At 40.1% G+C, this 26,576-nt stretch overlaps 1 long non-coding RNA gene across 1 annotated transcript in view; it reads right to left on the bottom strand.

Moving 5' to 3' along the window:
* The window catches only part of LOC128835525 (uncharacterized), a 42,103-nt gene extending 30,162 nt beyond the window's left edge, over positions 1-11,941 (bottom strand). Inside the window, exon 1 of the long non-coding RNA XR_008444665.1 lies at positions 11,783-11,941. This is a non-coding gene — a long non-coding RNA (uncharacterized LOC128835525). The remainder of the gene's footprint in view (positions 1-11,782) is intronic.
* Between the last annotated feature and the right edge of the window lie 14,635 nt (positions 11,942-26,576).

The following is a 26,576-nucleotide window of genomic DNA, read 5'->3' as shown; positions in this document are numbered from 1 at the left end:
TCATACTGAATGGCCCCTTGCTGTGGGAACAAAGCATCCCATAAGAAGAAAAGAGCCAGATGGCACAGTTACTATTGTCAGAACTCTCAAATGTATCTTTCTTGCCTTTCCACCCATCCATTCTCATTTCTTTTTTCCTGTTCCTTTAAACTCCATTCTTTTTCTCCCAATTTCCTCTATCTCCATCCACTCACACTGCTCTCTCCTTCTCCTACCCCCTCCGACACTCATACCTTTTTCTGTTCACCGACAGGACAGTCATTTTCTTTTAATAAATGAACCTCCCACAAACTCAAAATGGAGACTGAAATGGTACCGAAGTTCCATAAATAGGCAAATGGAGGGAGATCCATTCATGTAAACCATTAATCGTTTTCCTTAGCTTTGAAGTGTCCAGTGTTCAGGAAGGAACAGAGGTGAAAACAATATTGACATTTTAGGACTTTTCAAAATGTGCTTAAAAGCCTATAGTGGAATATGATAGTACATCAAATTCTTGAAGCCAAGCTGAAACCAGTGTCAAACAGAGGAGTTCCTCAAGTAGTTACTTGCCAGACCACACACAGTAATCTTTTTATCTTTACCTCTGCCTTAAAGAAATGGCAAAATATTGAAACTTCATCTTTCCAATACCCGATAATGGAGGTTGGGGAGATACAAAGAAAGAGGCACTTTCTGTCCTTTACTGCAGCTGTGGGGAGTGTTCAGCACATTAATACATTAAATAGCATTATAAATGAAATGAAACAAGAAAAGTGATAGGGCCAAATTCATTCTTGGTGTAACTTCATTGAGGTCAATTAATTTATATCAAGGATTAATTAGGTCCATAGATAAGGGCTATATGGAAGCCTCTATCCACACCCTGCAGATCCCATTCATGCCAGTGGGAGTTTTCTGAGCAGATGGAGACATACTAGATCCCTTATGTTTTCTTTTATCTCCCTCTAGAGTCCTATTGTGGTTGATGAATAAAAATTACTCTGTGGAATAGATGTTGAAATGCTGAATGGAAAGATCCTGAGGGTACTTTTGCCTGAGCAGTTAGCTTGATGAACTAAGCATCACATTGAGAATACCTCCTTGCCTCCCTGGATTAATAGATTGAAATCCCAGCAGTGTTCTCCATACTGCACTTTCAATCAGAATGAGCTTTATTTACAGTTAGGAGAAGAGCGAAACCAAGAAAGAACAAAAATAAAGTTTCCAAGAGAGAGAGCACAAGGTTTTTGCAGCTCCTCTGAACACAAAATGGCTGCCTGTCTCTGCAGACAACATAGTCTTAGATATCGTATGCAGACAATGCAGAGACTACATACTAGAGCTGTGCAGGAACTGGAATTCCCATCTCATGGAATATTTTGCATTTTTTTTAATGCAAATCATTTCTCTGAGATTCAGAACAAAAAGTCAGCTATGTGAAAATTTCTGCAGGATGAACATTTTCGGGGGGAAAAATATCATGTTTTGGAAGATTTCCAGTCTGACTGCTGTAGAGTCAGGAGCCTGAAAAGGCAGGTTTGGTAGGAATCCAGGCAGCCTACCTGGTTTCTGTGAAAAATATTGACGGAATCGACAGTTCTCCACCGAACATTTTGATTCTGTCCAAAATACCTTTTACGACAGAAAAATGAGCCATCAAAAATGTTCAGCCATTTTCACTATCTACATCATGGGTTTGGTGCAGCTGCCCTTGAACTTCCCATTTCCCCCCTGCTCCTCCATTGTCTTAGGACCAAACTCTGCCAACAGTTAAAACTGTGCAGCCCTCTCAAAACCCGTGGAAGTCAATGCAGTGGCTTGGGGGTATAAGAGGGCAGAATTATTCTTTATCTTACCTGGGACAAATACACTGGATGATAGTATGCAAAATACTATATTTTGGGTACATCATTGCAGGCTGACACTAAATCTGCCTCTGCCAATATGATCATCCTGTAATTGAAAACCAGCATGTCCTTTGGTTCATCTCTAAGAGAGACCATTAACATTTTTATTGAAAACAGAAGCAATTCATTTAGGGCCTGACCTTGCATGGTGCTGAGCACCCTCAAGTTCCATTGATTTCAAAGGGAATTGAAGGTACTTAGTAACTTCCAGGGGCACTTCGCACTTTACAGGATTGGGCCCCTTATCTCACCAGTTCTCCTCTGCCTTAAGTGATAAATATAGTTCTTTTTAAAAATTTGGTCATTCTATTGCATTTTAAAAAAAAGGGACTAGGTTAAATGGAAGTGTGGGGAGCTGCTGAGGATTCTCACATGGAACTAGCTGCCCAAATAGATGAGTCCTCTCCTGCCGCTGCCATATAATTCTGTAATCACTTTGCCGAAGTGTTATAGCAAGAAAAAAATCCTTAAAGTTGTCTTGTTGAGCAAGGGAACAAACATGATGAATCTACCCCACAAAAAGTCAGTAGCTTATTTGTTTGTTTTATTGTTTACATCTTAACTGAGAGATTATTGGACGGAATTCTGCTCTCAGCTACTCCGGTGTTAATCCAAGGTAAGTATGTTGAAAGCAGTGGAGTTCATCTGCACTTACATATGTGTAATTGAAAGGAGAGTCTGACACACTGGGATTTGGTTTGGGGTTTTTTGGGTACATAGTGATCAGTATCTTTAAGGAAGAATTACTTTGTTCGATTTACTTGACATTCAGTGCTGCTTTATTCTCAATGGGGCAAGTTTGGTTATTTCTTGTGCCTTAGGGAACATTTGTTTAAAATAAAATTAAAATTATAAATAAATTAATGGAGATATCTCCTAGAACTGGAAGGGACCTTGAAAGGTCATTGAGTTGAGTCCAGCCCCCTGCCTTCACTAGCAGGTCAAAGTACTAATTTTGCCCCAGATCCCTAAGTGGCCCCCTCAAGGATTGAGCTCACAACCCTGGGTTTAGCAGGTCAATGCTCAAACCACGGAGCTATTCCTCCCTCCCCTTAAGTCAGTGAAGAAGGCTAATACTGTTTATCAAAATAAATGCTAAAGTCCATGCACAGGGAAATCTAATAGGAATGTTGTTCAGTTAGGCTTAGTCTCTGAAGCCTTGGCTTCTCTTGTGGTGTACTGCAGAGGGGAATAAAACCAAGGGAAAAACAAGTTCACTGACCTCTGGAAAAAATAGCCACCTTGCTGATGAGCCATGTGGGAAACCTGGGCAAGGTCAGGGGGAAGCCTTCCGAAAACCAACACTTGAAGTGGTCTGTATCCATGAGAAAAACTTACTGTGAGAATATTGCTGAAGGAAGCATTACAACCCCTGCACATCCACTGCCTCCCTCAGAAGGGTTGCAGAGTCTACACTGGGTAGGTCAGCCAGTGGAACAGATATAGAACTCCCTTGTAAAAGCGATATGGTTGTCAGCTTACACTGGCTGGTGAGGAATCAGAGGGAAGTGTCCCTCTGCATTGCTGGCTGAGATCTATGTAGTGGTGGGCTTGGTTTATCTAGTCATCTGATGCAATATTTGGACCCATCCTAGGGTTGCCACTTGTCCAGTTTTCACTGGGATAGTCCAGATTTCAGCTTGTTTGTCTGGATCCCATTTGACAAGCCCTGATGACCATTTTTTTATGGGGGGGGGGGAAAAGAAGTGGAGCAGAGGTGGGGCCTTAGGGAGAAGAGGCAGAGAAGGGGTGGGACCTGGGGGAAGAGGCAGAGAAAGTGGCAGGGTCTTGAGAGAAGAAGTGTAGTGGGGTGGGGCCTCAGGGATCCAGCGACCAGCCATTAGAAAGGTGGCAACCTTAATCCATCCCCTGCAAACTTACAAAGTTACAGACCTCTGGTTGAGTATTTTTGTATTGCTCCCCATTACGTTGTTTTTTATAGGACAAGAAAAATAAGGGTCAAAGTCTTTGCCAGACAAGTATGGCCTGCAACACGTGTCCACTTAAACCCTAATCTGAGTGACCTCTGTTGCAAAGAGTTTACGTCACAGTATGGCATGTGGGGAAAATATTTAAAATGTATTACAGACAGCCTGCCAAAAGTTTGACTTAGTATGTTTAGTGAGTTTAATACAAGTTGTTACTGTCCTTAAACGTTTTTATTATCTGCACTTACATCTGTGTATTTGAGAGGAGAGTCTGACATGCTTACTTGTTTGCCAAATCATTTAAAAATATCTTTCTGGTCATTTTAATGATCTAAGACTTTGACTCTACTTTACTTACAAAGCAGAATTCACTAGAACAGATCATACAGCCTAAGATTATGTTGGCCAGTCACCAATAACAAGCAGATAGAAAATTCCTTCAGAATACTTAAATTCCTACTAAGAACTCACCTCTTCCATTGATAAACCATGAAATAGAGAAATGTTAGTACTATATTTTTCAATGGACCACTAACATACTGAACATTTATGCCATGTAGCTTTGTGTCTGACCAGAACTGGGGTAAGAACTAGAGCTAAGCTATTTGGTGCAGGCACCATGTTTTTGTTATGTGCTTGTATAGTGCCTAGCATAATGGGGACCTACTCCATCATTGAGGGTCCTAAGCACTACCACAATACAAATAATAAATAAAATACCTGATAATAGGGAAATAATTTGTGAATAATTATTTGGCCATCTACAGAGCTGGTTCGATAGTAAAATATATACTCAATTGATTTAGAAAATGTAATATTTGCAACAAATATTACTTATAACATCTTATCCAATTAGCTGCAGTAAGAGGTGTCTGATTTTTGTACAGTGCCATGCACAGTTATGGCATTTCATAACAAAAATAAACTTCAGGGAGCACTGGTATTGGTAAGACTTTAGTTGAGAAACACTGCCATCTGCTGGAATTATGAATTAACAGCATGGAATTCCTAGAACCTACCACCTATATTTTTCAAACTTGATACCATGTGCTGTATTAATTTTTTACACCTCTTCTAGAAAGTTCAATAAGCAATATTCTACTCTGACTCTTAATCCCTATTTACTCAAGAGACAAGAACCAAGACAATTTTGGTTTTGTCCTTTTTTCAACTCAAACCAAACTCTGAGACTGCTAAAATAGTCTGAGACCCGATGGCTTTCACAAAAGTGTCCAAAAATGGAGGATTTGAACTGAACAACAAATTAATGACAATCTGTGAGCAGCCTCATAAGGATATGCAAGGGTAAGTTCTAGTCCCTAGCAGTAGTTGCAGCAGAGTGAGAGACCCAGACTCAAAGCAACGTAAGCTAAACTCACAAGAGCACTTTAAAGTAAAGGATGATTGTCTTTTACAGCATCATTAGAAAGCCATTTGGAGTGGTCTCACATCTGATAGCAAGAACTTTTCACACAACAGTATTGTACTATAAAACTAGTAATTTAAAATTAGACTATACAGCGAGCCTACATGAACTAATAAGGTGATACGTTTAACTTACGATCTCTGACCATTTCAGCTTTGAAGCCATATTAATGCAAACTAGTATTTATACGAGGAAAAGTGACCAAAATAGTTAACACATGTCATGACTTGGGGCAGGGAGCAGAGAGTGCCAGCAGTGGTTGTGATGGGGGCCATGTTTATATTCAAAGTTGTACCAATTTAAGTTATTTAAACAAGTGCAAAACCACAATGGGTATTGCAGTGGTTTAACTAAACAGATTTAAAAGCTTTTCCTTCAGTTAATCTATTGCAGCTCTGTATATGGATAAAGCCAGAGAGAAGTGCTTTATTAGTAATAGCCCAGTAAAGACAGAGGTAATACTACTTCTGGGTATAGCAAGATCTACAGCATTTACTCTTTAAGAGCCTGCTTCAGCTCCCATTGAAATCAGAGTCAGAACTTGCTGACATTTTTATATGTAAGGGGCAACAATATATTCTGCCATCACCTCCTGAGGAAAAGCCAGAACAACGTGAGTAGAGCTGTGCAGAGAACACCAATTCTATTTTGAGTCAACTTCTGAGCTTTCAAAAAATGTTTTTGTTCTACATTGAACAAAGACATATTTTCACAAAAACAGAGCTGTGTCAAAATGTCCGGTTTTGAATCAAAACCAGAGATTCACTTCAGGGAACTTTTTTCGGGTCTCATCTCAAAAGAAAGACTCTTGCTCTATAGTCTGGTGATTAGCATCACCTGGGGTGTGGGAAATGCAGGTTTAAGGCTTTGCTTTGCCTAATTCAGAGAAGAGTTCTTCCTCCCGAATCACATAGAGCAGAGACTCCAACCTGGGTTTACCAGATCACAGGCCTGTGCATCAAAAAATGTTCCAGCTAGCTCTATATACAAGGTCTAATCCTCCACTGTCTTCCTCTTGTATAGGCATGCAATTTGCATGTCAATTGGCAGTGCTTTGCAGCCCCTTTGCACAAGTGTAAATGACTACCCAAATGCAGTTTGGAACCTAATGCTAGAGCAAAGGTCTTTCAACTATAAATACCTTTTATCCAGCAGCCAGGCATTTAACTCTAGGGACTTTGAGGGAGAGCCCATCAGCTTATCTCTACTACTACATAAGGAGAGAGACAGTATTGCAGGTAGCTAGAGCCAAGACCATGCAGTTCTTTAAAGATCAAGACCAACACCTCGAGTTGCACCTGGAAGTGAATTGGAAGCCAGTGCTGTCTTTGAATCACTGGTGTAATATACTGCAAGGCTGACACTACTAAATCAATGGGCTGCTGCATTCTGCAGTAGGCTCAGAACGGTCTTCAAGAGACTCTGAAAGACCATAAAACTCCAGGATGATGAGTACATATAAAAATAGATGGATGTATAGCCTAATGTAGAAGTAATTTAATCTGGCACTGACAAATAGATGGATGACAGTGGCAGGTTCTGTATCATAAGGAAAAGTACATACAGAGCATTCAATTATCTCTCTCAGGAGTTCACACACCAGTGTTAAAGGCTAGGTTTCAGACGTTTGCATCTTAATATGTATATGTTTTAACTATTTGTATGGGAGGTGACATATTGAAGTCTGCACAGAGGACTGAACTGTCTGCCCAATGCATTTCAACAAAGCATTTCATTTGACCAATTCTGTTTACCTGTGGTGATGGTCAGCTGATATGTACTTATTGTTAAAGGGTTGTTTGTTATCTAGCATGTCTGATGAATGTACAGCAAGAAGTAAGCTCAAATTCAGTTGTTAAGTACTTCCACACAGATAAGCCTACTTAGATAAATGTATTGAATATATTTGGGTGCTGCTTACAGCTTATGGTGAACGGAAAGGAAAATGACAGAGAAAAAGTTTTAGGCTAATCCATGTTTCATGTTCTTTCCCTTCTATGATGAAATATAGTCTCACTCTACCACCTAATTAGGAGTGGGAGACAAGACTAAAACAAGGAAGAGAAAAGGTCAAGAGGATCATTGCCGTAGTGTTATTAACAAACTCATCCTTTTCCCCAGAAGGAAAGACCTACCACTACTTGCGAGCATTCCCTCTCTTTTATGACAACTCTCTGGATACTTCTCTTCTTTAAAAGGATGTAGAAAGTCAATATCTATGGATTAGACCCATGTTTTTCATTACAACAAGGTGATTTCTTCCTGTACAGTTTGTGACCCCTTTTTATATCTAGTAATCTTTCCACTGTGTGTAGTCAAAGGTGAAGGTGGTTGAAGCACAAATTAAATTTAGGGACATAGGAAGCCATCAGTTTATAAGCAGAACTATACATTTAAGGTAAACAGGAGTTCTTAAAAATAATGGCTTGATATGGTCTTCAGTATGAAATATAGAGAAAGAAATTTAGTATTTTGTGACTTTTCTTCCTTAATGATTTTGATATTTAGATTTATAAACTAAATTGTTTTTTTTTCTAGAATATAAATAGAGATTATAGTCTCTCTGCAACATATTTTTGGGATGAAATCTTGGTCCTGTTGAAGTCAATGTCAGAATTTCCATTGTCTTTAATGGGGCCATGATTTCACCCTTTATGTTTAAAACAAAAATTTCAGAAAGTTAAATATCTGATATTTAAACAGAAAACTTTGGAAATTGATTTGGAAAAACTTCTAAAACAATTAATCTAAAAAAAAGGAAAATAAAATATTTATTTGTTTTAAAGTGCTACTATTTTATTAGAAGGTCTTCTTTAATTATCTTGCTATTTCATGATGCAAATCACGATCTAGAGAAAGTGCTAATTTCACGTTTAGCTAACATTAACAGAATTGTGACTGCATAAGTGGAGTTAGTTTGTCACACAAAAGAAAAATATACCTGTTTCCAGCATCCTTATTATTTCTTGTAAAGAATTACTAGAATAATTATCTGCACATCACCTGACTTCCAGTCATTTCAGAACTGCAAAGGGCCCAAAGAGTGCATATTTTTAGAATATTGAAACTTTTTTTTGTTATTTTAGCTTTAAAAGAGTGTAAAACCTAAAAAATTATAGTTATGGCTGATCTTAAAGATCACCCACAAATATGAAGATTCAAAATCCTTTTGTTAATAAAAAGACTGTATATAAATTGGCAGTTTATAGGCCTGATTTGCAGTCCAGTGGGTGAAATTCCTTTTTGTGAAGACAGTGTATGCATGGCCCTGAACACCACCTCTGCACTACTTAAGGTCCCAGTCCTACAAACATTTTCACAGGTGCTTAATTTCACTCACATGAGTAAGGTTAACCACGTATGCATGTGAGGAATCAGGGCTTAAACTCTTAGGCCCAAACACTGGGCAGCGGTATAGAATCTGAGCACATTTCTGCTCCATCCAGGCATAGGAACAATGGAGCTGAGGTGGCAATGATGTCCTCCTCTCCCATGTACTCCATCTAGGTGTGTGGCGGGGAGAGGGGGGGAAAGAGGAAGAATAAATTTATACATCTTTTGTAATGATTTAGCCAATGTTAAAAGGAATCCTATTTTGATCATGGGACGATGGCAGAGGGTTTTTATTTCCTGTGTACCTGATCCAAAGCCCACTGAAGTCAAAGGAAAGATTCTCTTCCCCTAGTACTGTTACGCATAAATAAGTATCCTCAATTTTAATTTAAGTGATGTCCCTGTGATTTCCAATACATTTTTCTTAAAACCAACTTTTCCTTTCATATGAGCATAGATTTGGAAAAGGAACAGTGAAAAATTACAGACTTGACTTCCTTATTGCCCTTTTCTCCTGGCTGATCAAGCTTCACCTCCCCCCCCAATAATCTCCTGACCTTTTTTACTCCCACATGATTTCTAATAAAGATCCTGTCACATGGTTGTATCCTAGTAACTAGATGTTACAGTGGCAAAGTCTATTAATAAAGAATCTAAGAATAGCATTCTGATGGTTCAAGGCAAGAAGTTTGATTTTTTATGCCTCTAGCTCAGTATTTTTATTTACAACATATAATAATAATTGAAATATAGCACCCTAGAGGTACTTAAATATAATATCAACATTCTGTCAGCTGGATAGGAAATGTTTTTCCATCCTAAGAGAGTTTGAGATTTCAAATTTTTCTATCCCAAATCAGAACGCAAACTCAAAATCTGAAAATAAACAAATAATAATTTAAAAAATTGGATTGAGCTAATTTAAACATTTCCATTTCAAGCTTTTAATAAATTAACCTTACTTTTAGTATAAATTAACTAACATTTCAGAACAAAAACAGAAATGAAACTTGGCTTCAGAAATGTCTAAACAGCACCTTTTGACAAAATTTAAAACTTTTCCCCTCACCCAAATCGTGAGACTCCTTGAAACTGACCCTTTTCCACAAAGAGTTTCAGTTTGGACAAAAACATTTTCTTAACAAAATAAGTGTTTAGCTGGAAAATATCCAGCTACTTCTAATAGCATATTAGCTACCATATTTATTTCTGCTAATAAGGCAAATATTGGGTGACATGGAAATTTTATACAAGGAGCAAATCATGACAGCCTATAATCATTCCAGCAGCTCTGAGCAAAAGCCCCCACGATGAGGGACTACTGTATAAAAAAAAAATAAATAAATAAATAAAAATCACTAACACTGGGTTTTAAAAGTTACTGGAAAATTCAAGTGTGCAGGGACTGATAATCCACTAAGACCTTTAAATAGTTACTACACAGCTAGGACTCAGTCCTGCAAGAATCTACCCCATGTGAGTACAACTGACACACTTTCATGGCGTAGTACCTCCTTCTATGGTCTGGTCTATACTACCCGCCTGAATCGGCGGGTAGAAATCGACCTCTCGGGGATCGATTTATCGCGTCCCGTCAGGACGCGACAATCGATCCCCGAATTGGCGCTCTAACTCCACCAGCGGAGGTGGTAGTAAGCGCCGCCGACAAAAAGCGGCAGAAGTCGATTTTGCCGCCGTCCTCACAACGGAGTAAGTCGGCTGCAATACGTCGAATTCAGCTACGCTATTCACGTAGCTGAATTTGCGTATCTTAAATCGACTCCCCGCTGTAGTGTAGATGTACCCTAAGAGTAGTTCCATTGAACTCTGGTCTATTACTGTTTGTAGTTGTTGGACTGTGGACCCATTGTGGTTTCAGGGAAAGAAACAGCCCCTCTCGAAAAGTTGTTCCAATAGTTTTGGTTTTAATGAATCAGCATTTTCTGACCAAAAAAAGTTGGAAATTTCATGACCAGCTCCAGTCAGAAGACTATATTTTACAAAATGGACTCTGGACATACTTTTTGGTTTTCTGGTTCTGCTTCTCTAGATTCCCCTTTTCCTCAATTCCTCTACTGCCATTCTCCTCGCCTTCCCTTTCCTTCTTTTTTCCTACTCTGATGATTACATTTCACATCTTGCCATTCCCCCTCACTTCACCCCTGCCCTATAATAAAAATACAAAACTAGACAATGAACTAAAAAGGTATGCAGTCATCACCATGATCATTTATAATATGCTGTAGCCTTTCCCTCAGCCTTCTGTTTTTAACTCTCTTATATGGGAAAAAGTTGGTATGGACAAATCCCCCAGTTAGAAACATTTTTGGGGAAAAAAAGTTTTGAAATGGTAAGATCCTATTTTGACATTTTCTACACAACATTTCATTTTCCAGTTCAAAATGACTGTTTCAAATTTTTAATTAATTTACACTTAAAAAAAAAAAGTTAAAATAATGTAAGAGGTCAAAATGTTTCATTTAACCCAATCCTATTCCCTCCCCCCCCCACCCCCACCCCACACACACACAAATTATTGGTTCATGAGAATTTTGTCCTGATTCAGGACAGGAAATTTTTTGAAATCTTGAAAATTCTCATAGGAAAGGTAAAGTGTTTCTGCCCAAATCTACATCTCATATCCCTCAGCTCTTGGGGCTGCAAGGATATGGAAGGTCACATGATGACCTGGCTAGGCCTCATCTCAATGCTGTCATAGCCCCTGCTAAAAGGAAGCTTCGTGTTGAGGGGAAAACACTGCGTTTAGGCATAGAGCTGGTTGATTATTTTTTTCCCAGCAAATAATAAGTTTACTGAAAAGTGTATTTTCAGTGCATCAAAACTATTCATGGATTCAAGTCAAATTTGGCAAAAAGTTTCAATCAAAAACTTTGAAAAAGATCAAAACAATTTCAAAATGAAGTCATTTTAAAAAATGAAATGACTCAAACTCCCCTCCCCCAGATTTGTTGTTTGGGCCACTGAACTGAAAGAAACCAACTAGTCACTCAGGAGCTCCTGCTCTTCCTTCTCCCATGTAATTAAGAGGTTGGGGAGCATGGTATTTCTGGTGCCCAGTCCCAATCTGCCTGGCTGCAGTAGCTTGCATGTGAGCAAGGCTTGCAGGATCAGACCCTGCCTTTCCTCCAAACAGTTACACATGCAATTCATTCTTAGCTGTCATTCATATGGCATGCTGTTCTTACCTGAGCTAGATGAAGCTGGAGTAGTTCAGGCTTGAATCTGAGTCTAGTCAAAGAGTTTGAGGAATCTCAATTTTCAGTACAAAAGTCTAATGGGGGTGGGGGGAGGATTGGGCTTCCTGTAACCTTGTGTTCCTGGGACACTCAGGATTTAAATACAAAAGAAGACAGATCATGAAAACATAATTAAAAATCACTGTCTTAAAATTCAAACAAATAAATTCAATATACATTTAATATCCAGCCCTGAGAATGCTGCACAATACTGGAGAGAGACCAAGCTTTGAAACACAGCCATTCATGAGGGAGAAGGGGTGAGAGACAGATGAATAATTCCAGATGACTCATTGCAGCCACTCAGAAGAAATAAACTAGAAATGTAATTCCCGTACTAGAACATTGCATGTAAGAAATTTCATGTATGTGTGAGTAGTTAAAAAGGGAATAGACAGATCAGTTATAGAGGGAAAACCACAAGTTAAGTCCCTTTGTCATGGCCAGGATGGGTTTTATCAGGCCAAAAAGTCATAGTTTTAATTTAAAAAAGAAGAATAAGTAATGGCACATTACATTTCAATTAGAGATGTTTGCTATAGGAAATTGAGAAAAGTCAGAAAATGCCCTTGACTTTACAATAAAAAAAATTGTTTAAATTTAATATTTAACTAACAGTTTAAACCCATTTAAAAATCCATGTTCCATACAGCCAAGCTGAGGTGACAAAGATAATGACTTGTCATAAAAATGTTCTACCTTCCACTGCCTAGCTTCAGAGTGGATTTAGTGGAACAGAAAATCCTGCCATATGTATGCTGATATTTTTGTTAGAATTTTTTTTTAAAAGGAAGGTTGTGTACACATTAGCCTTTTGATACATTAAGGTCAGAGTCATACCTTTAAATGCAAAACGTGGGAAATGCTGAATCCTAAATTATGCATATGTTGCATACCCAGCCACAGAATTGAAAATGAAATTTCTATTAAGAGCTCGGTGAAGACTGCAAAAAAGTATTCACTGATATTTGTTCAAATAAATAAATGAATTTACTTCAATTTTATTTTTCCCCCTTTTATTCATTTTTCACAGCCTTTGTGCAAACAAATTGTTATTCTCAAGAATGTCTGTAAAAGGAAAGTGCCATGAATACATGAACAAATGCACTTGCCTATCTTGAAAGGTCTTTGTTCTTTTGAGAGTCATCCAGTCACGAAGCAGAAAAAATGCCATATGCTGAAGAGTCCCTTCCTACAACATAATAGCAAATGATTAATAGTAGACCCAATTATATTACCAGTTCAGAACTGGTAATACTTCAGAAGATGATGACCATGAATCAAGATGTTGCTAGCTGAAAGGTTGCAACAATATATTTGCAACTATATTTTTGTAGCATAGTTTTGTACACATTTTTTTGGAATGACCTGGGAGAGCAAATTAAAATGTTTGACCAAAAACCATAGATGGGTACTAGCGTGGCTAGAGTTATATCATTTACTATAAAACGCTGGCCTCTTGAAACATAATTCAAAGCTGCAGTATTCACATCAGAAGAGTACCAAGTAGAGCAACAATGAGTCATGCCAGGCTGAATTAAATGCAATTGCAATCTTTAAAAATACCTCCAAACAGCTACTCCTCAATGGGAAAAAGAGGAAAGGAATAGGCATGAAGCCATAGAGTGGTGCAGGTTAAGGCCCAGACTGTTGTATCCTTCCTTATGTTAAAAGTCCCTTACACCATAGGCAGTTGCACTGATGTCAGAGTGACATGTGAAGTAAGCAGATCACACTTGTGTGTGTAAGTGTGACCATCACTTCATGTGAAGAATATTTTGTTCTAGCCCTAAATAATCACTAGGATAATCAAATTTAGCATAATGCTAACAGAATATACTCAAAAGAGTTTTTTTGTAATCTATAAAATCACTAATACTTTTGTCTAGTGCTGGTTGGATTTAGCGTAACAGTAGCTGGGTTTTGTTTAGTGATTTTTATCCACTATTTTTTTAATAAGAATCCTTATTTTGAGACTTGAAACAAGTCTGGCTCCTTAACAAAATTTTGTTAAGTCCAAATTGGTTTGTTTTTGTAAGGTTGAACAAAAAACAACAACATCAAGTCATATAACTTAGAGATGGAAAAAATTGGTTAAAAGTGCTTGTATTTGTACTAAAGCTTTTTTGTTTTGTTTTTTAAATCACTAATCCTATTCTTAGGTATTTTAAATGTAAGTCTTAAAATATACTTTTACATTTGTTTCTCCTCAGCTGGATTCCAGATACTACATCAGGTTGTTTTCTGATGTATTATTCTAAATCCAATACAGCTCCTAATGTAATTTACAAGTGGAGATTGTCTCCTCTGAGTTGTTTTTAATCACATGGTTTTTCCAATTACCTAATGAGATGTCAATTACTTATGCAAATTAAAACAGAACACTGGAGAACCTGAAGACCTTCAGTGGGAGGAAAAAAGAATCATTCAGCAGCCCCCAGCATGTATTTTGCTGAGTCCGAGGAGTCTACAACTTAACAAAAACAGAGGAATCAGGAGAAATCCTGACATAGCACACTGGCATATGCCTTTGACAGCTGGCAGAATATGAGAACCATCCATTTGTAAGCACAGAACAGCAGATAGTGTCTCCAGGCAAGATATATATGTAATTTTATTTTTTCCTCACAATGCATATGGGTGACTTGCAAGATCATATGAGACATCATAACAGAGAGATGCCAAAGTATGCTTGTAACTAATAAAATGAAATCTCCAAATATTTTCTTGATGGAGTTGATTGCTTTATGTCTCCAAGTCTGCATGCTGGGTCACTCTGTCCTTGGATTTCTTGAGGTAGCCGTCCAAGAGAAACACTAAAAGCTAATGCATTCTCAGTTTGCAATTTTCATTTTAAAAGTTTCACTTTCTAGTGGTTCAAATGACATACACATTTTGGAAGAAATAAATACTTGGAGAGTCCCCCAGTTCTGTGGAGGAATTAGTATTTGTAAAGAGTCAGATCCTCAGCTAGTGTAAAACAGCATAGCTCCACAGACACCAACAAAGCCATGCTGATGTACACCAGTTGGGGATCCAGCCCCCTCATTTCAACACTAACACCACAGCAGCCCATCTAGTTCATCATCATTGCTTGCCCTTCCAGTTTAAATACTTCATTCTGTTGCCAGAGCCTTTAGTGCTGCATCATAATCAGAACAAACTGCGAAATCTAATTTGCTGCTGTTGTATTTTGTCACTGCTAGAGATCTTCTGATCGGTCTTTCAAAAGGGAATGAGACAGGCATGCATGGAAACAGGCACCCTCATATTTGAGCAAGTTATGGGAGAAAAATATTGCCTGCCCCAGGGTTCTGTCTTAGACCATGTGGATTTACACTATTTCATTACATCAGTGGGAATTCCTACTTTGCAGAATGTCAACGCTGCTCACTAGAGAAAGGGGGTCGCAGCTAGAGCTGCTGACATTTGTTCAAAAGTTCTTATTTTGCCAGCATTAAAGATTCAGTGCAGAGAAGAGGTGGCTGCATTTTATGCTCATTATTGATATGCTCTCATCTAATACAGCTGAATGTTCCTGGTTTATTTCTCAGAAATAATGGCATATTATTCAGCCACACAGTAGTCATAGAACTTGTGAAAAGATGAAGAGGCATTGAAAAAAATCAAATTTAATTATGGAATAAGGGAATAAGGGAAACCATATACCCAGTCACAATGGGATCTAGGCATATAAAGTAGTGAGGCATATAAAAATTGTGACTATTACAAAGCAGAAATTGAAGTAGATTTAGGCTATGTAACGTTTTGTGACTAATTGCAAACAGAAGTAATCACTAGTTTTCTGATACCCACATTTATACACCATTAGAAACAGATCTCATGACCTTGGGATCCAAAACCCCAAGCTTCTACCAATTGAGCTAATGGAGAAGCTCCTTTAGCTCACCTGAAAAGAAGTGATTCACAACAAGCACAAATATTTGTTGGAGACAACATGTACTTCATTCCATCACAGTGGACATTAAAATACTTGCAATGTGCTGTGTAACCACGATCTAAGCGCTCTGAAGAGCGGCACTTTCTTAAACCTCTTCTGTGGCCTTGTCTACACCTAAATGTAGGTTGACTTAGCTATGTCGCTCAGAGGTGTGAAAAATTCAGACCCCAAAAGACACAGTTAGGTTGACCTAAGCCCCAGTGTAGACACTGGTAGGTTGATGGAAGAATTCTTCCGTCAACCTAACTACCACCTCCCAAGGGTGTGGATTTACTATGGTGACAGAAAAGCCTCTTCCATTGCTGTAGTGTCTACAGTACAGTGGCATAATTTCAGTGCTTCAGCTGTAGTGCTTGTCGTATAGACCTACCCTGAATCAACATACTTGCAGGAGGCCAGAAAGAAAAAGAAAAAAATGCAGTGGAAGGTGAGGACTCACCTCACAAAAATATTTGAGGATCATGGTGAATTTCAACTGAACATAAGCTCCAAGTGTCATACTTTGGCCAAAAGAGATAATGGGATTCTGGGATACATAAATAGCGGAAAAGTAGGAATAGAGAAGTTACTTTACCTATATATCTGGCACTGGTATGACTACTGCTGGAGTTCTGTGTCGAGTTGTGGTGCCCACAATTCAAGAAGAGGGTTGATAAATTGGAGAGGGTTCAGAGAAGAGTCACATGAATTATTAAAGGATTAGAAAAAAACTGCTTTATAAAGACAGACTCAAAGAGCTCCATTTATTTAGCTTAACAAAGAGAAGGTTAAGGAGTGACTTGATTGCAATCTATAAGTATCTACACAGGGAACAAATATTTAATAATGGACTCTTCAATTTTCAAAGGAAGGTATAACATGGTCCGGAGGCTGGAAGTTGAAGCTAGACAAATTCAGACTAGAAATGAGAGGGTAATCAACCATTGGAACAATTTACCAAAGGTTGTGGGGGATTCTCCATCACTGATGATTTTTAAATCAAGACTGGATGTTTTTTTCTAAAAGATATTCTCTAGTAATTACTTTGGGGAAGTCCTATGGCCTGGGTTATACAGGAGGTCAGATGACCACAATAATCCCTTCTGGCCTTGGAATCTATGAATATATGGGACACATCTTCAGGCTCATAATGGTGCTGATCTTCTGGTCATCTGGGGGTAATTCTATAGTGATCATGTTTTATGACCCAGATGGTGGAAGTAGGGAGGTGAAGCAGGAAGCAGACAGTGATTTGTTTGGAGCTGTCAGCTATTAAAACACCTCAGCAGTGGGGGAGGGATAGCTCAGTGGTTTGACCATTGGCCTGCTAAACCCAGGATTGGGAGTTCTATCCTTGAGGGGGCCACTTAGGAATCTGGGGCAAAATCAGTACTTGGTCCTGCTAGTGAAGACAGGGGATTGGACTCAATGACCTTTCAGGGTCCTTTCCAGTTTTATGAGATAATAATATATGGAGATATACCTATTTATTGTTTTTATTACCTCTTGCCCCCAATGTGTCCTCTCCTTCCTCAGATCCTACTCAGACTTCCCTTTCTAGATCTCAACAAGCCACCTTCTCATTTTCCACTCAGTCTTATCCTTTTCCCCCCTCTACTTACTCTACCACCCAATACCCTTCTATGGAGGAGCCTGATCCAATGAGTCACGTGTCCAGAAAAATGTAAACTTCTTAATGTATGTATGATGAAGGGAGAACAAAGGGGCTCAGCACAGAGGCTGCCTCTGGAGGAAGATGAAGAGGTGTAAAACTGAGGCAGATGATACAGCTGCTGCATTGAGGGTCAGAAGATGAATCTATTTTGGAGAGTTCGTTTGAAGAGTCTGGTGGCAAGGCTGAAACTTGGGAAGGTCTCCAAAACTGTATTAGCTCAACTCAGCATTAATCTACTCCTAACTGTCAAGGCTGTTGACAGTCTCCCTTGTGCTTCTTCAATTTCTGTTCCTTGCTGCTCTCTGTACAGAATTAACATTCATATCCTGCATGGCTTAATTCATTAAAAATAAAGCTATACAGCCATAGTGACTTTCCTGCTGACCTATTATGCACAAATCATGTATTATTTAAAAATGTTCTGGTTTCAATACAGATTTCTCACTTACTACACATTATTTGAATCTTTAGTAGTAATTATTGAATTACTAAATGAATATGCCTATATTCTGTGTGACGGATTATGGTAGGTTTAAAATTAACCAACAGTGAGTTGAAAGAGAAATAAGGTAGCAGGTGGTGCTTTGGACAGACCTCAAAGTATTTTAAAAGGTATGTTAAGTCTGGATTCAGCTTTTCAATAAAACCTAACTGAGCCTCTCTTTGGTATAAAGAATACAGAGTACTGACCTCAAACTGGAAATGCTAAGGGTGTGATCCTGCAGCTTTATACTTTTGCTTAACTTCACACACTGCAAGTAGTACCATTAACTTCAAATGCTGAGCACCCAAAAATCCTGTTCTAGTTACTGTGAGTTGTAGATGCTTGATACATCAGGCCAATTCAAAAATCAGATTCTTCGTATGGACTCAGAAACTTAACTTCAGGCGCACACTTGTCATAAACTTGTATGTTATGTGGGCCTTGTACTTGTATGTATGCCTGGATTTACCTCCCATTAAACATTAGTGTCTACCTGGTCCCAGATTCCCAGGCAGTCCACTGTGACGTCTTTAAACACTACCTAGTCTATTTAGCACACTAAATTGATGCTTTTGATGTGTGTCAGACCCTTTTATCTAAATGCCTTACTCAATTCCCAGATGCATTATTACAACACATTCAGGTAATCACTGAGTTTCTCTCCACTCAACAACAGCAACAGAAAGTCAATGGAGACTTGTCTATCACTGGTAGTTTTACACTCATTGTCAGGGTGACTAACGGCACTCATCTTTTTAATGTGACCCGAAGAGATAATAGTCGATATAGGTAGGAAGAGGAAGCATTTTCATAAAATGTACATAAAGGCAAAGTGCAATTTCAGATACATAATTATTAATGTTAAAATAAAATATCCTGTATCCATACAGAATGTCTACCTATCTGAATAAGTCAACACTTAGCCAGATGTTAAAATCATGCTATTCAGACCTGGTTGACTTTTCAGTAGCTATGCTCTATTTTTAGACATTGTTACTTGCTTTTATGAATTATGGCTCTATTCCAAGTTTGGAGTATAGTTGATGTGGCTGTGTAATTTTATTAAGTTTTAAGTTTTAAAAAGAAGTGTTAACAAAAACCACTATAGAAAACTTTTCTATCCAGCTTCATAGAGAACATTACATAGATACGCAAGTCAAATATTAGCATTTCTATAAGACCTGGGGATTTTTTTTTAAATTGACCAACTGAAGGTTTACAGATAAAATAAAAATTAAGTTAGAGAGGTTTATAACTACATTCTTAAAATGTTTCAACTATTAATAAGTTGCCTATAAATCTTAATGAATATCTATTAACAAAATTGTGCTAACAGACTCAATAAATACAAATTATATTTCATATCTAAAAAAGCATAACTCTCCACAGGTGCTGATTGACTTTGATGACTGACAAGAGGACAAGCAGGGTGAAAAGAATTTATATAAACAGAAGGAGTGAAAAAAAGGAAATGAAGAATAAGCAGGAGGTAATTATTCTATAATTTCCCTCATATAGCTATTAATTTAAACCTCTCAAACACCATATGCCTCATAATGAAATAAGTATGAAAGATTTTTAAAGCATATATTATGTAGCATTCCATAACTCAATTTAATGGTGTTCAGAAATTTATCTGTGCTAAAGATTCAGAAATATTAGATGAAAGCTCCTATTTTTCCTCCAAATTATCATTTTAACAAGGCTCTGGGATATTAATTTCAGTTTTGGTAGAGAGAGATGGAGAATCTATTCACAATATTGTAACCCTTCCCTTTTTTGAATGCAACTAATTGGTCATATAGACATTTCATTCAATTCTTTTAAAATAGAAGACTAGTTTTGGTTTTAAGTCCAGACTCACCTGTTTTTAAAGGTGGAATCCACACTAGCTAGCTGAGTAAAACTAGGAAAATCTGACAAGAACTATTATTTACATTGTTAATTCTTCTCTATGATGTGATAATGCCATTGTAAGTTCTGGGCATTTTCCACCTCAGTTTCAGTCAGACTTTGACAAACAGGGGTGGAGCTAGAATTCTGGTGCCAGCTTCTCCTCCACTGTCTGTCTACTGCAAACTGTCCAGTCAATGACTGCCAAAGCTGTCACACTAAAGAGCTTACTCCTCAGTTTTTAGAGCTAATAGATTAGCCTATTGCTTAGAGCTAGTTATTTTTCTTATATTCTTATTCCAAATGGATTGCCTAAATGGGTGTCCACACCCATCGAGGAAAAATTAACAAAGTAAATGTTTGATTTTTCATGGCTTGGGTTCCCATCAGCATGAAGTGTCAGGGTTTAGGAAGGGAAGGGAAGGGAAGGAAAAGGGTGCAATTCACCAATATTTTGAGAACTGCTAAGCATTTCAAGAATGGCCTCTATTAATGTCGCTCTGAGGGACTAGGGTGATGATCCATATTTGACTGAGGGGCTGAAAGTTCTCCAAAGCAAAAACAATGAGGAGTCCAGTGGCACCTTAAAGACTAACAGATTTATTTGGGCATAAGCTTTCATGGGCAAAAAACCCACTTCTTCAGATGCATGGAGTGAAAATTACAGATACAGGCATAAATATATATTGGCACATGAAGAGAAGGGAATTACCTTACAAGTGGAGAACAAAATGTTGAAGGCCAATTCAATCAGGGTGGACATGGTCCACTCCCAATAATTGACAAGGAGGTGTCAATACCAAGAGGGGGGAAAATTGCTTTTTTAGTGAGCCAGCCACTCCCAGTCCCTATTCAAGCCCAAAGCAAAGAGACAAAGATGCTAGCCAAAGAGCAGCAAAAGGGAAACAGCCAATTTACAGAGAGGGAGTGGTCACCAGCAAAGAATTCAGACAATTTGCTTCAGTCTGTCACCTTCCCTCTCTAATGCATCAGGAAATTGTGTGTATGTATATTACACACACACACACACACACACACAGTAGTAGCAATATTCCCTTGCACAGAGTATACAAAAGAACTATACAAACAGTGAGCCATACCATTCACTAATGCTTCCCTAATTCATGGGGATTGCGGTCTAATGTTTACCATGATCTATATTCACTGGAGTGATGTTCCTTGTACTGTATAAGAACATAAGACCATAAGAATGGCCATACTGGGTTAAACCAAAGGTCCATCTAGCCCAGTGTCCTGTCTTCCAACAGTAGCCAATGCCAGGTGCACCAGAGGGAATGAATAGAACAGGTAATCAAGTGATCCATGCCCTGTTACCCATTCCCAGATTTCCTGTAGACATCCACTGAAAGCCTATGTCATAGGATAGCCATCTTGGAGTGCCCCCTCATGACATGGGTGACCCTGCAGGTCCTACCCCCCCCCCAACTCCTTCTCATGGCTTCTCATAAACTCAGACTTTAAGGTCAGAAGGGACCATTATGATCATCTAGTCTGACCTCCTGCACAACGCAGGCCACAGAATCTCACCCACCCAGTCCTGTAACAAACTCCTAACCTATGTCTGAGTTATTGAAGTCCTCAAATCATGGTTTAAAGACCTCAAGGTGCAGAGAATCCTCCAGCAAGTGACCCGTGCCCCACGCTGCAGAGGAAGGCAAAAAACCTCCTGGGTCTCTGCCAATCTGCCCTGGAGGAAAATTCCTTCCCTACCCCAAATATGGTGACCAGTTAAACCCTGAGCATGTGAGCAAGACTCACCAGCTAGCACTCAATAATGCTTCTCCAAGACTTTAAGCAAATAGCACGCATATCACATGGTAATTTGTTAATATGGGGAATCTCAAATCACAAAATAAAGTTCAATATCACAACTCAAAAGGTTTGGGCTCCACCACCTCCTGTGACTCCAGATTCTGCATCAGTCTCAATTATCCTTCAGACTAGAGGGCTCTCAGGCTCCCCAAGTCCCCCACCCCAGACCCCATTTCAAGCTCAAAAACTCAAAACAAAGCAATAACACAGTGTAGGGTTACCATATCTCATAAATAAAAAAAGAGGACCCTCCACGGGCCCTGGCCCCGCCCATTTCCCCACCCCTAGCCCTGCCCCCAACTCCGCCCCTTCCCCACCCTAACTCCGCCCCCTCCTCCCTCCCACTCCCAGCCAGGGGGAAAGGGCTGCCCCAGTGCTACCAGCTTCACGGTTTCCCGGGCAGCCCCCAGACCCTGCGCCCCCAGCCGGCGCTTCCCCAGCACAGCTGGAGCCCGGGAGGGGAAGTGCCCAGCCGGGGGCGCAGGGTCTGTAGGCTGCCCAGCAAACCGTGAAGCCGGTAGCGCTCGGGCTTTGGGCAGCCCCTATGCCTCCGGACCCTGCGCCCCCAGCCGGGCACTTCCCCTCTGGGGCTCCGGCGGCTCTGCGTAACTTACACTGAATAAGTTACACAGAGCCAAAGAGGAGCAGAGCCCCCGCAGCTGGAGGCTCTGCTCCTCTTAGGCTCTGTTTAAGAGCTAGGCTGCCCCAGCGCTACCGGCTTCGGGCAGCCCCCGTGCCTCCGGACCCTGCGCCGCCGGAGCCCGGGAGGGGAAGTGCCCGGCTGGGGGCGCAGGGTCCGGAGGCAAGGGGGCTGCCCGAAGCCAGTAGCTCTCGGGCAGCCCGGCTCTTAAACAGAGCCTCCAGCGGCTGGGGCTTTGTGTAACTGACACTGTGTCAGTTACACAGAGCCCCGGGGGCTGGAGGCTTTGCTCCTCTTTGGCTCTTTTGGCACTTCCCCTCCCGGGCTCCGGCGGCGCAGGGTCCGGAGGCACGGGGCTGCCCGAAGCCGGTAGCGCTCGGGCAGCCCGGATCTTAAACAGAGCCGAAGAGTCGGGGAGGAGCAGAGCCGCTATTTTCCCGGACACGTTCGGCTTTTTGGCAATTCCCCCCAGACGGGGGTTTGACTGCCGAAAAGCCGGACATGTCCGGGAAAAAGAGGACGTATGGTAACCCTACTCCTGGGTTCTTTCCCAGCTCCCTGCCCTTGTACAGGACAGTAGCCACAGGGCCATTCCACAGAGCCTTCCTCTTGCTCCACAGTCTTCCTCCCTCTGCCCAGGCCTCCTGGCTTATGGCCTGTCTCTCTGTTCCCAGGGAACATCTACAGAGCTTTCTGCCCTCTGCAGACTCTATCAGACAATGAGAGCTCCCTGTCTGTGCTCTCTGCCCTTTTCCTAACTGACTAATGCCTGAGAGACGAGGTGGGTAAGGTAATATCTTGTATTGGACCAATTTCTGTTGGTGAGAGACAAGCTTGCAAGTTTACACAAAGCTCTTCTTCATATCTGGGAAACTTAATCAGAGTGTCTCAGCAAAATACAACATGGGACAGATTGTTTAGCATAAGTAGTTCACCATGAATGGTCCCTTGAAATGTGTTAAGTAGCTGGTTAACACCCATTCAGCCATAGGCTACTATACTGCATATCTCAGGCCTGACTCATCCAGTCAGTCCCTTCTCCTCCCCCATCATGACTTTTCTTAAACCCAGCTGACTGATCACAGGTGCACTTGCCTTTCCCGTCTTAAAAAAGTGTCACCCTGTGACAATTTCATTTAATCCTAACATTACAATACATAAAATGACTCTGAAGATACTAAAGCCAAAAGGAAGATATTTGAAAGAATTCCAGAATGCTGGACACCTTCAGTGGGAGTTGCATGGATGTATGCAAGAGTAAAATTGTGTCCTATATGTGCAATGTGAACAAACTGAGATTAAGAGATCTTTAATTTGCACTAAAAGTGTGGAACATGACACTGAAAGAGTCAGAATATGCTGTAACCTAAACACCTTCAAAGTGCAATGCAAAATTCAGCTTTTCAGAAGTTTATCCAAAACAGGAATAGAATGATAGGAGGAAGGAGAAAAAGGGACAGGAGTAAGCAAGGACAAGGGAGAGACTGAGAAGAGAGAGGAGGAAGAAAAATATTCAAACATAAGTGACCAAATCCCAAGGAAAGGGACGCTAGATTTTCTTTGCTATTCTTCATTTATTGCATTTTGGTGCTTAGAAACTATGGTGATTATCATGCTATACATTTCAAAGGTATTTTTGATCTTGTTAGTAGTTATAATTATAAGCCTAATGTTACATGAATATCAAGTTATGAAATGCAAAGGGGTATAACAATCATTTACAAAATCATTTCAGTGTGTTACATATTTTCAGTTTCAGTGAACAGAATTGTGTTAATAAAAAGAATTTCAGTTTGATATAAATACCTTCTTTAAAGCCCGTTTTAAAAAAGATCATTGCATATTATTGTAAATCTGCCTACTAACATATGCTGCATGTTCAATTTGGAGCAGCGCTTATGGCTTAATATGGTGAAGATTAGTTTTGCAACTGTTGTCATGACACTTCCCTCTGCAAGATTAAAGTGTTGCCATTCGAGCATCCACCACTATTAGGGAGATAATGTAATTTGGGAGTTCTGAACTTGCACAGGAAAATGAGCTGATGAAACATGTATGAAGAACAACATTTCATTATTAGTAATAAAATGATAATCTTCACAATAGTCTGATGCAACTTTCCTAGGATGCTTTGCTTTATTTTCATATTCAGACTTCAATGAAGCGAGCCAACACCATGAGTAGTGCCAGGCAGATTTCACTCCCAATAACAAATATTACATTGCTTGTTCCTTGGAGAATAGTAACAAGCCATGGCAGTGCAATCTGGAAAACACACTATTGAACTAGTCTCTTCTCCTTTTCATGCCCCCAGATGACTCTTATTGCTATAAGCACTGTTATATGCACACATCAAGATATAGAACAGGATTACTAACATTGGCTGGTACAGGGTCTGTTTTACTGTTAATAAAGAAAAGAACTTACCTTGCAAACTGAAATTCTTTGAAATGTGTCATCCCTATCTGTCGTCCACTGTGGGCACATGTACTTTATGTGCCTGGGACTGGAAGATTTTTGCTGGCAGTGTCTGTCTGTGCAGGCACCTGTCTCCCCCTTGTGTTCTAAACCTGGGGCAGTGGTTTCAACCTATGGCCCACAGACCCCTAGGGGTCTGCAGACTATGCCTAAGATTTCTAAAGGGGTCTGCAAATGAAAAAAACCTTGAAAACCACTGACCTTGGGCAATAGTGGTAGTGCAGACCAATTGCCTTTCCAGTTCCCTTTCTATTATAAATACCCCTAGCATAAGGCTCTGCAGCAGAGGGGAAGGAGGGCAGATAGCAGAATACAGATAGGGACCACATATCACTCCAGTTGCTGTACAAGGTAAGTAACCTCTTTCTTCTTTGAGTGATGGTCCTTCGGGGTATTCCACTGTGGGGGACTACCAAACAGTATTCCTTGAAGAAGAGGGTATAAGGACCCTGACTGTACCACTGATTGGCGGATTGCTCCGCCAAAGGATGCATCAGTTGTAGAAGCTTGCACCAAGGCATAATGTCTTGTAAAAGTGTGAACCAAGCCCTATATTGCTGCTTTACATATTTCCAGGAGAGGGATATCTCAAAGTGAGGCTACCAATGCAGACTGGGTTTTAGTAGCATGAGCCCTCAGACCTTGTGGAGGAAGGGTAGCCATTAACAAAGCAGAATGCAGCCCAAAATGCATTTGAACAGTCTCGAGAGGAGATTGCTTCCCCTCTCATATCTAGACTATTTATATCCTTTGCAAAACGTGATTTCCAAAAGGACTTTGTCTTTGTAGGTAGGAGAGCCAAAGGCTGGACAGGTGTCCAAACAGTGAAGTCTTCTATTACTGGTGGCAGGTGGCTTTGGGAGGAAGACAGGTAAATGAATAGTCTGATATAGATGGAACTCAGAGATTACATCTGAAATTCACCCCTGAGGTAATCTCATGGAAACTGTATCTATGGAAGATAGTGTAATACAGATCAGCCATGAGGGCTCCCAGTGCACCTACTGTTCTGGCGAAGGTGATGGCAACCAGAAAGGCAACCCTGGGCTGAGGAACATGAGGCTAAGGGTTCAAACAGAGTCTTCATTAATTCAGATAGGACTAGGTTGAGATTTTATAATTGGGGTAGGTTACATTACTGGAGGAGAGGTTCGGATGATATCTTTTAGGCAACGTACTGTAACAGGATGGGTGAAGATAAGTGGTTGTTCACCAGAGGATGACAAGCACTAGTAGCTGCTAAGTGCACCAGCAGGGAGTTAAGGGATAGTCCTGAAGTCTTCCTTGTCCTTCCCACTATTGTTATGGACAGATTGCACCACTTCTGAGCATGTCTTTTCTAGGTTCATTCTCCCGATGAGCTCCCCACATTACTAAGGATTGTCTTTGGTTTGTCTTTTTGTGGGTATGTGGAGGGACAAAAGGGACCCACCCACACTGTCTCACTGTTCTCCCACCCGGAGAAAGAAGCCAGAGATGTGGGGGAGTGAGACTAGTTTGTCCAGACTGTGCTTTCTTGGCATGTAGAGTATAGCTGTCCATAGCCAACCCTGCAGATGTCAAAGGCAAAGTCTTGTGAAGGGAGTCACAAGTGCATGAAGCCATATCACCTAATTGAATGAGACAGAGGTGAACTGTAGTCTGGGGCCCTAGCTGAAGCTGAGTGATAAGATCCTTTATGCACTGGACTCCGTCCTGAGGTACATAAGCTTTGGCCCTGGTAGAGTCCAGGGTCACCTGGGACCTAAGGCCATGTCTACACAATCAAATACTTCTGACACCGGGGAACACCAGGGGTAT

Source organism: Malaclemys terrapin, chromosome 4, assembly GCF_027887155.1.
Source record: "Malaclemys terrapin pileata isolate rMalTer1 chromosome 4, rMalTer1.hap1, whole genome shotgun sequence".
NCBI lineage: Eukaryota > Metazoa > Chordata > Testudines > Emydidae > Malaclemys > Malaclemys terrapin.
The sequence above is the reverse complement of the archived record's forward strand: the minus strand, read 5'-3'. Positions and strand labels throughout refer to the sequence as shown.